General features: G+C 44.9%; 1 pseudogene; it reads left to right on the top strand.

Annotated features, from left to right (window-relative positions):
- The window catches only part of LOC111955777 (syndetin-like), a 322304-nt pseudogene that overhangs the window by 237463 nt on the left and 69852 nt on the right, over nt 1-14989 (top strand).

Here is a 14989-nt window from a genome sequence, read left to right as displayed (position 1 = left end):
TGCTTCATTCAACCAGAATCTTACAAACTCTGGGTTGCAGACTGAGTAGATTAATTGAAGTTTATGAACATTGATAACAAAATTCTCATAACAGAGACTGACCCAACATTAAGAAAGTATTTGACTATGTACAGACTCAGTGAGCATAGCTTTGCTATTGAGAAAGGCTGCCAAAGGCAGACCTGGCTCTCAAGAGAAGACGTGCACACTGCCGTATGTGCACACTGCCCACAAAATGAGGTGGAAACTGAGCTGCACTTCCTAACCTCCTGCCAAATGTATGACCATATTAGAGACACATATTTCCATCAGATTAAACAGACCCACAAATAATTTGAAAACAAATCCAATTTTGATAAACTCCCATATCTATTAGGTGAAATACCACAGTGTGCCATCACAGCAGCAAGGAAACCAAAAAAAAWAAWATWTATAATATTCTAACAAGCCAAAACCTGCAGAAGAAACACAGCAGAACCTGGATATACCATCCAACACAAATTTATTGAGTAATGTTCATTTTGAACCTACTTTCTGAAACCAAAAAGTAAAACACAATAATCTCTAGGTAATTTTGTTTTATAAAGCTTAATAAATACGGTTACCAAGCTGCCAGGAAAGAATCTCCCTAAAATGATCACTTAAGTGTGAATCGAGAGGTACGAAAACGAGAGGCGGGAAAACTCTTGAGCCTTACAATGGCAGGAGAGTTTCACAGCCCCTCCACACCCAAATGCAGAGGSCTTTGAAGCACCCTCCATCTGTGCAGAGAAGAAGTCCTCTTCAAAATCCCCAAAATACAACAGCCACAGGACAACTTTGTTTGAACATTGTAAAGAACCATTCCACGATAATGAAAAGACAGACAGAGACTTGCTAGCCTACGTCAGCTAGCTAGCTGGGATTTTCTACAAGAAATCTGCCTCCAGAAATAAAAGCTTCTCCCAAGTGGGTGTGACACCTACTCCCATTGCCTGCTGCACTACTACTTGGATTCCACCTGGCGATCTGTTCACCGTCTGCCCTGGCCTGTCTCCCCCTGTCTGTCACACACTCCCCCCTCTCTGTTCACTGTCTGCCCTGGCCTGTCTCCCCCTGTCTGGTATAGGTACCCCTGCCACACCTCCCCATCTCTCCCCAGCTTTTACTCGCCTCCAGCACACATGCACTGTGGAGGTGAGTGACTCTGAACTTACAATGGCTAGCCCCAAGTTGTTATATTTTTTGCTTGTGCTTTATGCTATTTGCCTCATCACTCCTGCGTGCTTTGTTGACTATGAACTTGCTTGTTTACCCATCCGTGGGACAGTCTATGTTAGTTCCACACTCGGGACTCTGACTCTCTATTGTTTATGCGGACTCTTGGCCTTGCCATCCTATTCTAACCACCTCTCGCCGGCTTTGTATTCATGTTACCTGATGAAATTGCTGTACAATATGATCTAATGCACATTCAGATGTCATAAATCAACACTGCAGAGCTCTCCCTTTCCTCTGCCGTGCCCTGAATGTATTACTGCTGATTATATCTGGAAATGTGCATGTACACCCTGGCCCATCTACTGTTGCTAGTACCAATTCTGATTTGTGCTCTGATATCTGCTTCAGTGATTTCTGCTCTCGTAAAAGCTGAATTTGTACTGCTAGGTGACCTAAACTGGGACATGCTTAAACCACCTGACCAAATCCTAAAACAATGGGACTCCCTAAATCTTTCTCAGATTATTACCTATCCCACAAGATATGACTCCAAACACCCAGAAAAGGCTACTCTCTTTGATGTTATCCTCACAAATAATCCTGATAGGTATCAGTCTGGTGTTTTCTGTAATGACCTTAGTGATCACTGTTTTACAGCCTGTGTTCGTAATGGCTGCTCATTGAAACGACCTGTCCTGACATGTCATAGATGAAGTTTTGGAAAACGGTTAAAGGAAAATAAACTTTGAGAATGAACCCTCCTCCTCACAGCTGCCCATGTTCCTTAATGTTGTTGATGTGGTTGTTACTGACAAGGAGCACATGGCTGAGCTCTTTAAATCACCACTTCATTAAGTCAGGATTCCTATTTGWCTCWGCCATGCCTCCTTGCCCGTCTAACATTTCTCCTTCTAATGWGACTATCCCCGATGGTCCTCCCTCTTTTTCACCTGCCCCGCTACAACGTTTCTCCCTGCAGGCGGTCACTGAGTCTGAGGTGCTAAAGGAATTCCTTAAACTTGACCCCAAAAAACCATTTTGGGTCAGATGGTTTAGGGCCATTTTGGGTCAGATGGTTTTCTTCTTTAAGGTTGCTGCCCCTATCATCGCCAAGCCTATCTCTGACCTTTTTAACCCGTCTCTTCTCGCTGGGGAGGTTCCCATTGCTTGGAAGGCAGCCACGGTTCATCCTTTATTTAAAGGGGGAGATCAAGCTGATCCTATCTGTTATAGGCCAATTTCTATTTTGCCCTGGTTTGCTAACTACCTCTCTCGAAGAGTGCCGTGTATAAAGTCAGAACATTTGCTGTCTCAACCACTGCCTGTTACCAATGGAGTACCCCAAGGCTCGTTCCTAGGCCCCACTCTCTACTTAATTTACCTCATCAACATAGCTCAGGCAGCTCTCTCATCCATTTATATGCAGATGATAGTCTTATAGTCAGCTGGCCCCTCCCCGGATTTTGTGTTAAATGCTCTACAACAAAGCTTTCTTTGTGTCCAACAAGCTTTCTCTGCCCTTAACCTTGGTTTGGTAAGAAGAATGCCCCTCTCCCCACAGGTGTGATTACTACCTCTGAGGGTTTAGTGCTTGAGGTAGTCACCTCATACAAGTAYKTGGKAGTATGGCTAGAYGGTACACTGTCCTTCTCTCRGCACATATCAAAGTTGCAGGCTAAGGTTAAATCTAGACTTGGTTTCCACTATTGTAATTGCTCCTCTTTCACCACAGCTGCCAAACTAACCCTGATTCAGATGGCAATCTTACCCATGCTAGATTACGGAGACGGAATTTATAGATCGGCAGGTAAGGGTGCTCTCGAGCGGCTAGATGTACTTTACCATTCGGCCATCAGATTTTCCACCAATGCACCTTCTAGGTCACATCACTGCACTCTATACTCCTCTGTAAACTGGTCATCTCTATATACCCGTCCCAAGACCCACTGGTTGATGCTTATTTATAAAACCCTCTTAGGCCTCACTCCCCCCTATCTGAGATACCTACTGCAGCCCTCATCCTCCACATACAACCTCCGTTCTGCCAGTCACATTCTGTTTAAAGTTCCCCAAAGCACACACATCCCTGGGTCGCTCCTCTTTTCAGTTCGCTGCAGCTAGCGACTAGAACGAGCTGCAAAAACCACTCAAACTGGACMGTTTTATCTCCATCTCTTCATTCAAAGACTAAATCATGGACACKTATTGACAGTTGTGGCTGCTTCGCGTGATGTATTGTTGACTGTACCTTCTTGCCCTTTGTGCTGTTGTCTGTGACCAATAATGTTTGTACCCTGTTTTGTGCTGCTACCATGTTGTGCTGCTGCCATGTTGTGTTGCTAGSATGTTGTTGTCATGTTGTGTTGCGACCATGCTGTGTTTTCATGTGTTGCTGCCATGCTATGTTTTTGTCTTAGGTCTCTCTTTTTGTAGTGTTGTGTTGTCTCTCTTTATGTAGTGTTGTGTTGTCTCTCCTTTTGTAGTGTTGTGTTGTCTCTCTTTATGTAGTGTTGTGTTGTCTCTCTTCTCGTGATGTGTGTTTTCCTATATTTTTATTTGATTTTTGATTTTTAATCCCTGCCTCCGACCCCGCAGGAGGCCTTTTGCCTTCTGCTAGGACATCATTTCTAATAAGAATGTTCTTAACTGACTTGCCTAGTTAAATAAAGGTTTTAATATTTTTTTTAAACAGTGAAGAACAAACACCGATGTAAATACTACCGATTTTTATGTTTATTTATTTTGCCTTTTGTACGTTAACTATTTGCACATCATTACAACACTGTATATAGACATAATGACATTTGAAATATCTTTATTCTTTTGGAACTTCTGTGAGTGTGATGTTTACTGTTTGTTTATTTCACTTTTGTTTATCTATTTCACTTGCTTTGGCAATGTAAACACATGTTTCCCATGCCAATAAAGCCCTTAAATTGAAATTGAATTGAGTGAGAGAGACAGAGAGAGAGAGAGAGTGAATGAGAGAGAGAGAGAGTGTGAATGAGAGAGAGAGTGTGAAAGAGTGAGTGAGTGAGTGTCAGTGTGAGTGAGTGTCAGTGTGAGTGATGTCAGTGTGAGTGAGTGTCAGTGAGTGGAGTGTCAGTGAGTGAGTGAGTGTCAGTGTGAGTGAGTGTGAGTGAGTTGCAGTGAGTGTGAGTGAGTGGTCAGTGTGTGATGAGTGAGTGTAGTGTGAGTGAGTGTCAGTGTGAGTGACTGTGAGTGAGTGTCAGTGAGTGTGAGTGAGTGCCAGTGTGACTCAGTTGTCAAGTGAGTGTCAGTGTGAGTGAGTGGTGTGTGAGTGTAGTGAGTGTCAGTGAGTGTCAGTGTCAGTGAGTGAGTTGTGAGTGAGTGTGAGTGAGTGTCGTGAGTGTCAAGTGTCAGTGAGTGAGTGTGGGTGAGTGGTCAGTGTGAGTGTCAGTGGTGAGTGACGTGAGTGTCAGTGTGTGTGTGAGTGAGAGTGTGTGTGAATGAGATGAGAGAGAAGACATGTGAGTGAGAGAGAGAGTGTGGAATGAGTGAGTGTGAAGAGCAGAGTGTGAATGAGTGAGAGAGTGTGAATGAGTGAGAGAGTGTGAATGAGTGATGAAGAGTGAGAGAGAGAGGGTGTGAATGAGAGACAGTGAGGAGTGAATGGGTGAGACAGTGTGAGTGAGAGAGTGAGAGAGAGTGTGAATGAGTGACAGTGTGAATGAGTGAGAGTGTGAATGAGAGACAGTGAGAGTGTGAATGTGAGAGTGAGAGAGAGTGTGAATGATGTGAGAGAGGTGTGATGAGTGGAAGAGAGAGTGTGAAGAGTGTAGGAGTGTGAATGAGAGACAGTGAAGAGGTGTGAATGAGAGACAGTGGAGTGAATGAGTGAGAGTGTGGAATGAGAGACAGTGTGAATGAGTGAAGAGTGTGAATGAGAGACAGTGTGAATGAGTGGAGAGTGTGAATGAGAGACAGTGTGAATGAAGTGAGAGTGTGAATGAGAGACAGTGTGTGAATGAGTGAGATGTGTGAATGAGAGACAGTGTGAGATGATGAATGAGAGACAGTGTGAATGAGAGAGTGTGAGAGTGTGAATGAGAGACAGTGTGAATGAGTGAGAGTGAGAGACAGTGTGAATGAGTGAGATTGTGAATGAGAGACAGTGAGAGTGTGAATGAGAGACAGTGAGTGTGAATGAGTGAGAGTGAATGAGTGAGAGAGAGTGTGAATGAGTGAGAGAGAGTGTGAATGAGTGAGGGAGAGTGTGAATGAGTGAGAGAGAGAGTGAATGAGAAACAGTGTGAGTGTGAATGAGATTGAGTGAGAGAGGGATGCTGTCACTTGAATAGAAAGTTAGCAGAAATCTGAACATTAGTGGGAGATCCTGTTTATTGTCCCCTTGACAGCCGTCTGTCTACCGGGTTTTGAGAGGCTGATGTTTACACAATATCTAAACCAACCCTGCCTATCTATCTCTCTCTCTGGGTACACACGTGCATGCACACACACAAAYACACACTCACTAACTCACTCACACACACAAACACACACTCACTAACTCACTCACTCACACGCACTTATATCATCCCCTTCAAATGAGTGTATGAAGGACAAACACTAGAACAGCTCTCTAAAACCCCTCTTTTTCCAACACTGCATCTGGTCCTCCAAATAACAAAACACTTATTTCATTATATTGCCTTTGTTTGATTTATGTTGCTCCTCCAGGTCATTGTTTAATTTGCACCATTGTTGCAGTTTTTTTTGCCCTTGCTGCTCCCAAGCCAGCCSCTAACCCGTCTATGCCCGGGGGTCAGGGAGGCTGGTCCAGCCAGGCCTGTTGCCCCTTTCTGCTGGGTAAGACTGGTGCTCCAGCCCCGTTATTAGTGGAGTAGTGTTGAGACCCATAAACTGCATCCTTCAAAAACTGCAGTGTGATCTTCTAGACACTTATCTTCTCTATTGTCACTTTCACATCAGTAAATCAAAACAACACCTTTTTTGGTAATGGTGAATATTGGTTCAGACAAGGACGGATATGTGGTGTGAGACTGGCTGCAGGCCCTACTCTGTCATGGTAATGTGGTATGATACTAGCTACATGCCCCTACTCTGCCATGGTAATGTGGTGTGAGACAGGCTGCAGGCCCTACTCTGTCATGGGTAATAGTGGTGTGAGAACAGGCTGCAGGCCCTACTCTTGTCATGTAATCTGTGGTGTGAGACAGGCGCAGGCCCTACTCGCATGACTTGTTAGAGCGTGGTACGTTGGAATGTGGTGTGAGAACAGGGCTGCAGGCCCTACTCTGTCATGGTATTGGTTTGTAGAGACAGGCTGCGAGGCCCTACTCTTGTGGTGGAGCAGCTACGGCCTACTTTCATGTAGGAAGAGGGAAAGAGGGATACTATCAGTTGTAAACTGAATGTATTCAACTGAAATGGTGTCTTCCACATTTAACCCTCTGAATCAGAGAGGTGTGGGGGGCTGCCTTAATCAATGTTCACGTCATGGTGTCTTCCACATTTAACCCCTCTGAATCAGAGAGGTGGTGGGGGGCTGCCTTAATCAAGTTCACATCTCGGCGCCCAGGATGTTTTGGGGGTAAGCTGCCTTGCTCAAGGTCAGAACAGCAGATTTTCTACCTTGCCGATTCGGGGATTCGAACCAGCGACCTTTCGGTACTGGCCAAACACTCTTAACCGCTAGAGAGATGGAGAGTCATTCACAATGCTCCAAACTGAGAAGATATAGCTTCCCCCTCTAATCTCTATTCTATCCTAAGATTAGTTTGTGGTTAGATTGTGTGTGTGTCTGTGTGTGTTCTGTGTGCGCCAATTTAATGTGCCTGTGTGTGTGTCTTCTGCAGTATGAATCATCAGGTCTGGGTTTGATCAGCAGCGACTGAGAAAACACTGAACAGAACCAGGAGAGCCTCATCCAAATGGTAGGCAAAAATTCTCCATTTTCAAACTGTCTTTCTCGCTCTCTCTCTCTCTCTTTCCCTCTTCTCTCTCTCCTCTCTCTCTCTCCCTCATTCTCTCTCTCTCTCCCCCCCCCTCCCCTCTCTCTCTCTCTCTCTCTCTCTGTCTTCTCTCTCTCTCTCTCCTCTCTCTCTCTGTCCTCTCTCTCTCATCTCTCTCTCGTCCTCTCTCTCTTCTCTCTCTCTCTCCTCTCTCTCTCCTCACTTCTCTCTCTCTTCTCCCCCTCTCCCTCTCTCTCTTCTTCTCTTCTCCTCTCCTCTTTCTCTCCTCTCTCTTCCCTCTCTCATCTCTCTCTTCTCCCCTCAATCTCTCTCCTCTCCCTCTCTCTCTCCTCTCTCCCCTCAATCTCTCATCCCCCCCCCAATCCCTGCTCTCTCCCCCCTCAATCTCTCTCCCCCTCGCTCTCTCTCTCTCTTCTTCCTTCCGTCTCCTCTCCCCTCAATCTCAATTCAATTCAAGGCGCTTTATTGGCATGGGAAACATATGTTAACATTGCCAAAGCAAGTTAAGTAGATTATATACAAAAGTGAAATAAACAATAAAAATGAACAGTAAACATTACACTCACAGAAGTTCCAAATGAATGAAGACATTACAAATGTCATATTATGTATATATACAGTGTTGTAACGATGTGCAAATGGTTAAAGTACAAAAGGGAAAATAAAAAAACATAAATATGGGTTGTATTTGCAATGGTATTTGTTCTTCACTGGTTGCCCCTTTCTTGTGGCAACAGGTCACTAATMTTGCTGCTGTGGTGGCACACTGTGGTATTTCACCCAGTGGATATGGGAGTTTATCAAAATAAGGYTTCTTTTTCAATTTCTTTGTGGATCTGTGTAATCTGAGGGAAATATGTGTCTCTAATATGGTCATACATTTGGCAGGAGGTTATGAAGTGCAGCTCAGTTTCTACCTCATTTTGTGGGCAGTGTGCAGATAGCCTGTCTTCTCTTGAGAGCCAGGTCTACCTACGGCGGACTTTCTCAATTGCAAGGCTATGCTCACTGAGTCTGTACATAGTCAAAGTATTTGATCATGTATATGTTTTTGCTGTTTGTTCTTTGTTATAGGGCCAAAAAGACAGGATAAGTGATTTATCTCCATTTTGGATAGATAATTTGTGTTGTTGTTTGTTTAGTGTTTTCCAATTTTCCCAGCAGTGGTTAGAGTCTATGGATTCTTCAATTACATTGAGCTTATTTCTGACATGCTGTTCCTTCTTTTTCTATAGTGTATTCCTGCAGTGTTTTAGTGATTCACMATAGTGAAGGYGTAGACTCAGGTTTTATGAGTCTCTATGTTTTTGGTTGGACAGGTTTCTCAATTTCTTTCTTAGGTTTTTGCATTCTTCATCAAACCATTTGTCATTGCTGTTAGTTTTCTTCGATTTTCTGTTGGAATTTTTATATTTGATAGGGAAGCTGAGAGGTCAAGTATACTGTTAAGAGTTTCTACTGTCAAGTTTACACCTTCACTATTACAGTGGAATGTTTTGTCCAGGAAGTTGTCTAAAAGGGATTGAATTTGTTGTTGACTAATTGTTTTCTGGTAGGTTTCTACACTACATTCCTTCCATCTGTAGCATGTCTTAATATTATGCAGTTTATTCAGCACTGATGCCTCATGATTGAGTATTGCTCTGTTCAAGTAGACTGTGATTTTACTGTGATCTGATAGGGCTGCAGTGGGCTGACTGTGAACGCTCTGAGAGACTCTGGGTTGARGTCAGTGACAAAGTAGTCTACAGTACTACTGCCAAGTGATGAGCTATAGGTGTACCTACCATAGGAGTCCCTTCGAAGCCTACCATTGACTATGTACAGACCCAGCGTGCAACAGAGCTGCAGGAGCTGTGACTCGTTTTTGTTGGTTATGTTGTCATAGTTGTGCCTAGGGGGGCATATGGGGGAGGGAATGCTGTCACCTCCAGGTAGGTGTTTGTCCCCCTGTGTGCTGAGGGTGTCAGGTTCTTGTCCTGTTCTGGCATTTAGGTTGCCACAGACGAGTACATGTCCCTGGGCCTGGAAATGAATAATTTCCCACTCCAGGATGGAGAAGCTTTCTTCATTAAAGTATGGGGATTCTAGTGGGGTGATATAGGTAGCACACAGAAAGACATTTTTCTCTCTTAAGATCATTTCCTTTTGAATTTCTAGCCAAATGTMAAGTGTTCCTGTTTTGATTAATTTAATGGAGGGAGCTAGGTCTGCTCTATACCAAATTAGCATACCCCCTGAGTCCCTTCCCTGTTTCACACCTGGTAGTTTGGTGGATGGGACTACCAGCTCTCTGTAACCTAGAGGGCAACCAGTGGGTCCGTCTCCTCTATACCATGTTTCTTGTAGGATGACAGTGTCTGTATTTCCGATTTCTTTGATGAAGTCCAGGTTCCTGCTCTTTAGGCCAAAGGCAGATGACCTCAGGCCTTGCATATTCCAGGATGAGATAGTGAAGGCTTTGTGTTCCATAAAGGGTCCAATGTTGTTAGTTGTGTGGTTTGGCCTCAGGCCAGTAAGTGTGAGCAGAGCCTGCTGAGCATCTGGTACATGCCATTAGCTTGGGYTAGYGTAAGAGTGGGTGTTGGGCCTGTTTGCCTGCTCACGGCCTGGGCGTATGTGTGACTTCCATGTTGAGGCCCTCTTTGCGGAGGTGGGGTGCTTGGGGTGGGCAGGAGGGGCATAGGTCTGATCTGAGGGGGGCCTAAATGGGGTGTGGGCATGGTTGACTTGGGTGGGTGTTGATTGGGTGGGGGTGTGGATGTGGCTGGTGGTGTTGTTGTCTTGATGTAGGTCCTTTCGGCGTGGGTCCTCAATGTGCTCAAAGGAGTACAATCTGTGTCTTGTGTTTGTCCTCAGTGGGTGTGGGGGGGTTGTCAGGAGGGCTGACAGGTGTGATCAGAGGGGGTGACATCCCTTGGGACCGGGCTTCTTCATGTGTCTGTCCCGCTGTGATGTCGACATGGTCAGGGTCTGGGGTGGACTGTTCTGCTGTGGTGTYAAGACTTTTGTCGGGAGCTGAGGTGGGCTGTTCTGCTRGCTTCTCTGCGGGGGTGGCCACCTCTCTAGTGGGTCGTTCTCTGTCACATGCCATCCCCCTCACCCTCTCCTCCAGCAGTCTGATCCTCTCCTCTAGTACTCTGTTCTTCTCCTGCTCCTGCTTTTTCTCCTGTTGAAGTTGTCTCACCACAGTCCAGAGTGCAGATATGTCTCTCTCCACCTCCAGCTCTCCGGGTCTRGTTAAGGGGGTGTTGTTGTGCTGGACTGYTGTCTGGGTCTGTGCTGACTGGGTAAATGTATCCTTMATTTCAATGAGGGGTTAGTACTCTGTGCTGGGAGGTTGACTTTCCGCTTGGGGTTGCTCGTCTGTGGGGTTATATAATGAAGAGGTCTGGTCTGACCCGCTCGGGGTGGGGGTATCTTTCTCAAGGGAGAGCTTCTCCTGCTGAGCTAATTCTTTGATTAGGTGAAAGTCCAGCTGAAACTGTTTGGGGTTGCCCTGTACYAATACTGTTCCAGACTTATAGAGATTTATATTAACTCAGAGTCCTCGTTGTCTAGTATCCTGAGTTTCCACTCCTCGTTAACACCCCCTCTCTTAACAGAGGGGTAGTGTGCTAATATAGCACAGTGTCATGCCAGGGGATGGTCTGTGTGGAAGATGAGGTTGCTGATGTTCCCATTTTTATAATAGTCAGCAAAAAGTGTCTCTTGATTTTCCATAAGGAGCTTTATTTTGTGCTCTTATCGTGTCTTATCATTCTTTACATACACAGAGTACTGTATTTGAATTACCTCTGAACAGCGGGAGGCAGCTTCTAAGGCCTCTCCATTTGGTTGGAGTAGACTGTGCGACTCTCCTGCCATTGTTGGGCTAAAGGGCTTTGACACCTCTCACTTGACACGTCAGTGCTAATTCAGTCCTTATAAAGTAATGTAATGTATTTTTCATCTTGACTTTTGGAAATAAAATATAGCTTCAGACTAAACATTACTCACTCAGTTCCTGRTTGGATGGTGTTTTCAGGTTTCTGTTGTTTTCCAGAGCATTTGCTGTATTGTGTTGGAATAATAATCTTTGGTAGTTGTAAGCCTTCCAGGTGATTCTGTGATTCTGTAATTCCGTCCATAATCAGATTTTAGGTTTTGAGTTTTGATTTGGAGTGAAGGTTATGTTGTAGAGGGTAGCATCCCGTATATGTTCCTGACAAAAAATCCAAGTTTATCTAACTCTAAATCTATCTTTTCTCTCTCTCTCTCTCTCTCTCTCTCTCTCTCTCTCTCTCTCTCTCTCTCTCTCTCTCTCTCTCTCTCTCTCTCTCTCTCTCTCCTCTCTTCTCTCTTCTCTCTCCTCCCTCTCTCTCTCTCTCCTCTCTCCTCCCTCTCCTATCTCCTCAATCTCTCTATTTCTGTCTCTCTTCCTCTAATGCACCTATTTCCTCTTACCTGCTTTAAATGTCCATCAATTCCGGCCCTGCCTGTGTGTGTTATCTAAGAGGGAAATGGGGCGAAAGTGCTCACTGCTCGCCGTCTGTGGCCTTATCCCTCATTAAGGGTCATTATATCCTGTCCATAAGACTCTATGTAGGGAATAGGGTGCCATTTGGGACTCAACAACAGTATCCATTAAGAACTCTCAGGAGACCACCAGACCAGGGACGATCCACAATACAACAACACCCTGAGTTGTCATTACTGGGCGTTCATGCTCATCACCACTGTCCTTTCTTTTTCTAGCTTGCTTCTCTTCCTTTTTCTCACTCGCTTGTCCCTCTCCCTCTCTATCTCTCCCTCTTAATCTCTCCCCTCTCCTCTCTCTATATGTCTCTATTTCTCTCTCACCCTTCTCTGTCTCCTTTATCCCTACTGACCTCAGTTTCACATATGATACAATGTAATCCAGCCATCAATTCAACCTTCGACTGAACCATTTGTGTTGACTCTTGCTTTCCTGTCTCCTTGTGATTAACGCCATCTGAGAAAGAAGGCTATGGCCAGGAGAATACCAACATACTTCAACGGTGAGTGAGACTCAGTTGAGGCCATTCTCTTGTATGCTGTGTATTCTGCTTCTTCCATTTCTAGTTCTTCCTTTATTTTTCTCATTTTGGAACACATCTTTGAAGTAGTTGATTACTCAGTGGTTATCTCTCACTTTAAAGAAGTCTCCTCTGAGTTGAACCACTAGGTCCCGAGGGGGAGAACATTCTGGAAGGGGCGGTCAATTCGGGGTAGTGCTGAAGTGACAGGTTGTCACGACGATCACCAAAGCGTGATGACGTAAGGTCGGTCTATCAGTCAGTCGATGGCTGCAAGAGGTCACGAAAGGTCACGGGTGAGTTTTCAGTCTTCATTCGGTGCTTCTCATGAACACACTATGGGCGAGATAATGTGTTGTCAGATGAGGGACAACCACACAGTTGTGTATCCTCCTCATATTCATCTGCTGTAGCTGATTCATTTGATCCATTACCTGCATCGCACTGAAGGGGGCACTGAAGGTGGGGTTTGTGACTGTTAGCAGAGGGGCCTCTAAATTTCTGAAAACTGTCAGCCCTGAAAAAAACGTCTGTGAGAACACACATCGCCAGGCACACACACACGTACACACACTTGTGTGGTCCAGCATAGCCCATTTCTGTTGATACTGTAGGGAGGAGGGATGTCTGTCAGGGCTGTTAGATCACGTGACCGGGGACATTGAGCTCTGAGAGGAAGATAAGAGGTGCAGACTGGAGAGAGGGGCTGTAAAACAAAACAGTGCACAAACGCATGTCGGATCAGGGGAGAGGGAGAGAGATCCGCTCTTCTCAGGAGACTAAAGTGGTGTGAGGCCTTTTACACAGAGAGAGCATAATGATACCACTTTGTGTCTAACCCTGTCCGCTTGATTAAGCGCTATTTAAAACATCCTCGCTTCAGCTGGCGGCGGAAACACAGAGACGCTCTCTCTAGTCCCTTTACATCGACTCATTCTATCTCCATTTTCATAGCATAACTCCCTTTTTTAACTTTCAAATGTATTGGAAAAAGCTTTTAGTCTTTTGTTGGAAGTACAACATTAATTAGGGTCGATAAATCATTCATCACTTGAGATACATCCTCTTCATTTCCCAAAAGTTATCTCTTTCTCTCACTTTCTCACTATCCCTCCCTCTCTCACTCACTTTCTCACTATCCCTCCCTCTCTCACTCACTTTCTCACTATCCCTCCCTCTCTCACTCACTTTCTCACTATCCATTCTCTCTCTCCCTCTCCACTATCCCTCTCGTCTCCTCCCCTCCACTCTATCCTCTCTCTCTCCTCTCACTGATCCCCGCTCTCTCCCCTCTCACTATCCCTCTCTCTCTCCCTCTCACTCTCCCTCTCTCTCTCCCTCTCACTCTCCCTCTCCCTACTCCCTCTCCTCTCTCCCTCTCTCTCTCTCACTATTCCTCTCTCTCACTATCCCTCTCTCTCACTATCCCATCTCTCTCACTATCCCTCTCTCTCCTCACTATCCCTCTCCTCTCCTCAACTATCTCTCTCCTCTCTCTCTCTCTCACTATCTCTCTCTCTCTCTCTCTCTCTCTCTCTCTCTCTCTTCTCTCTCTCTCTCTCTCCTCTCTCCTCTCTCTCTACCCTCTCTCTCTCTCTCTCTCTCTCTCTCTCTCACAGTAAAACCTCTACAGCCTGCTCTCTTCCCCTTTTGTTTTCTTCTCCTAATTTAAACCACTTTATTAAATCAATATTTTCATTATTAGCGTTTATGTGTATATACTATGTACTGACTTTGTGATGATTAAGAATCAAGATCAGTGTTTACATTAGCAGTGTACATTCATTTAAAGTGATAATGCAGATTGGGCTTGACTTTATTACCAGTCATTTGCAATCTCCCCCGGCATAATTACAAAAAGGGACATTCAGATTATAAACTGTATTCTCTTATGGGTGAGTACACACACAAACTGATAAACGCACACACACGCACGCACACGCACGCACGCACACACACAACTGCATAAACGCACAAACACACACGAGGGAGAGACCTCATTTGTAAACACATTATAAAGTCAATTACGCACCGCGTTTCAATTTGCAGAGGAATCCTTGTAGTTTAGCTCCCGTTTGCTACCTTGACTTGGTTTGATTTAAAAGCAAATTCTGTCAATGACTTGCATGCCAATATGTATGACACTCAGACTGAGGAGACATATCTTAGTGGCTGTCTCAATTTCCATGTCTAAGACACCAGACTGGCTGCCACCAGCCTATCAGGAAAGAGAGAGTGAAGTCTTCCCCCTCTTTTTCTCCTTCCCCTCTCCCCATCCTCTCCCCATTGGGGCGGCAGGTAGCCTAGTGGTTAGAGCGTTGGCCCAGTAACCGAAAGGTTGCTAGATCGAATCCCCGAGCTGACAAGTTAAAAATCTGTCATTCTGCCCCTGAACAAGGCAGTTAACCCACTGTTCCCTGGTAGGCCGTCATTGTAAATAAGAATTTGTTCTTAACTGACTTGCCTAGTTAATAAAAAAAATAAAAAAAATACTCAATTTAATCCATACTTCTTTCTAAACCACATTTTGCTAAATTCTTTATGGTCTTTAAGGCCAGGGGTACTTAACTCTGACCCTACGAGGTCTGGAGCCTGCTGGTTTTCTGTTTTACCTGATAATTAATTGCACACACCTGGTGTCCCAGGTCTAAATCAGTCCCTGATTAGAGGGGAACAATGAACTCATGCAGTGGAACTGGCTTCGAGGTCCAGAGTTGAGTTTGAGGGCACTAGACTGTAGAAAAGGAACTGTTTCCCAGACTCAGATTATGCCCATTCCTCAACTGGAAAGCA

Source organism: Salvelinus sp. IW2-2015, linkage group LG31 (assembly GCF_002910315.2).
Source record: "Salvelinus sp. IW2-2015 linkage group LG31, ASM291031v2, whole genome shotgun sequence".
Lineage (NCBI taxonomy): Eukaryota > Metazoa > Chordata > Actinopteri > Salmoniformes > Salmonidae > Salvelinus > Salvelinus sp. IW2-2015.
Note: the sequence above shows the minus strand (reverse complement) of the source record. Positions and strands in the feature narration are given on the sequence as shown.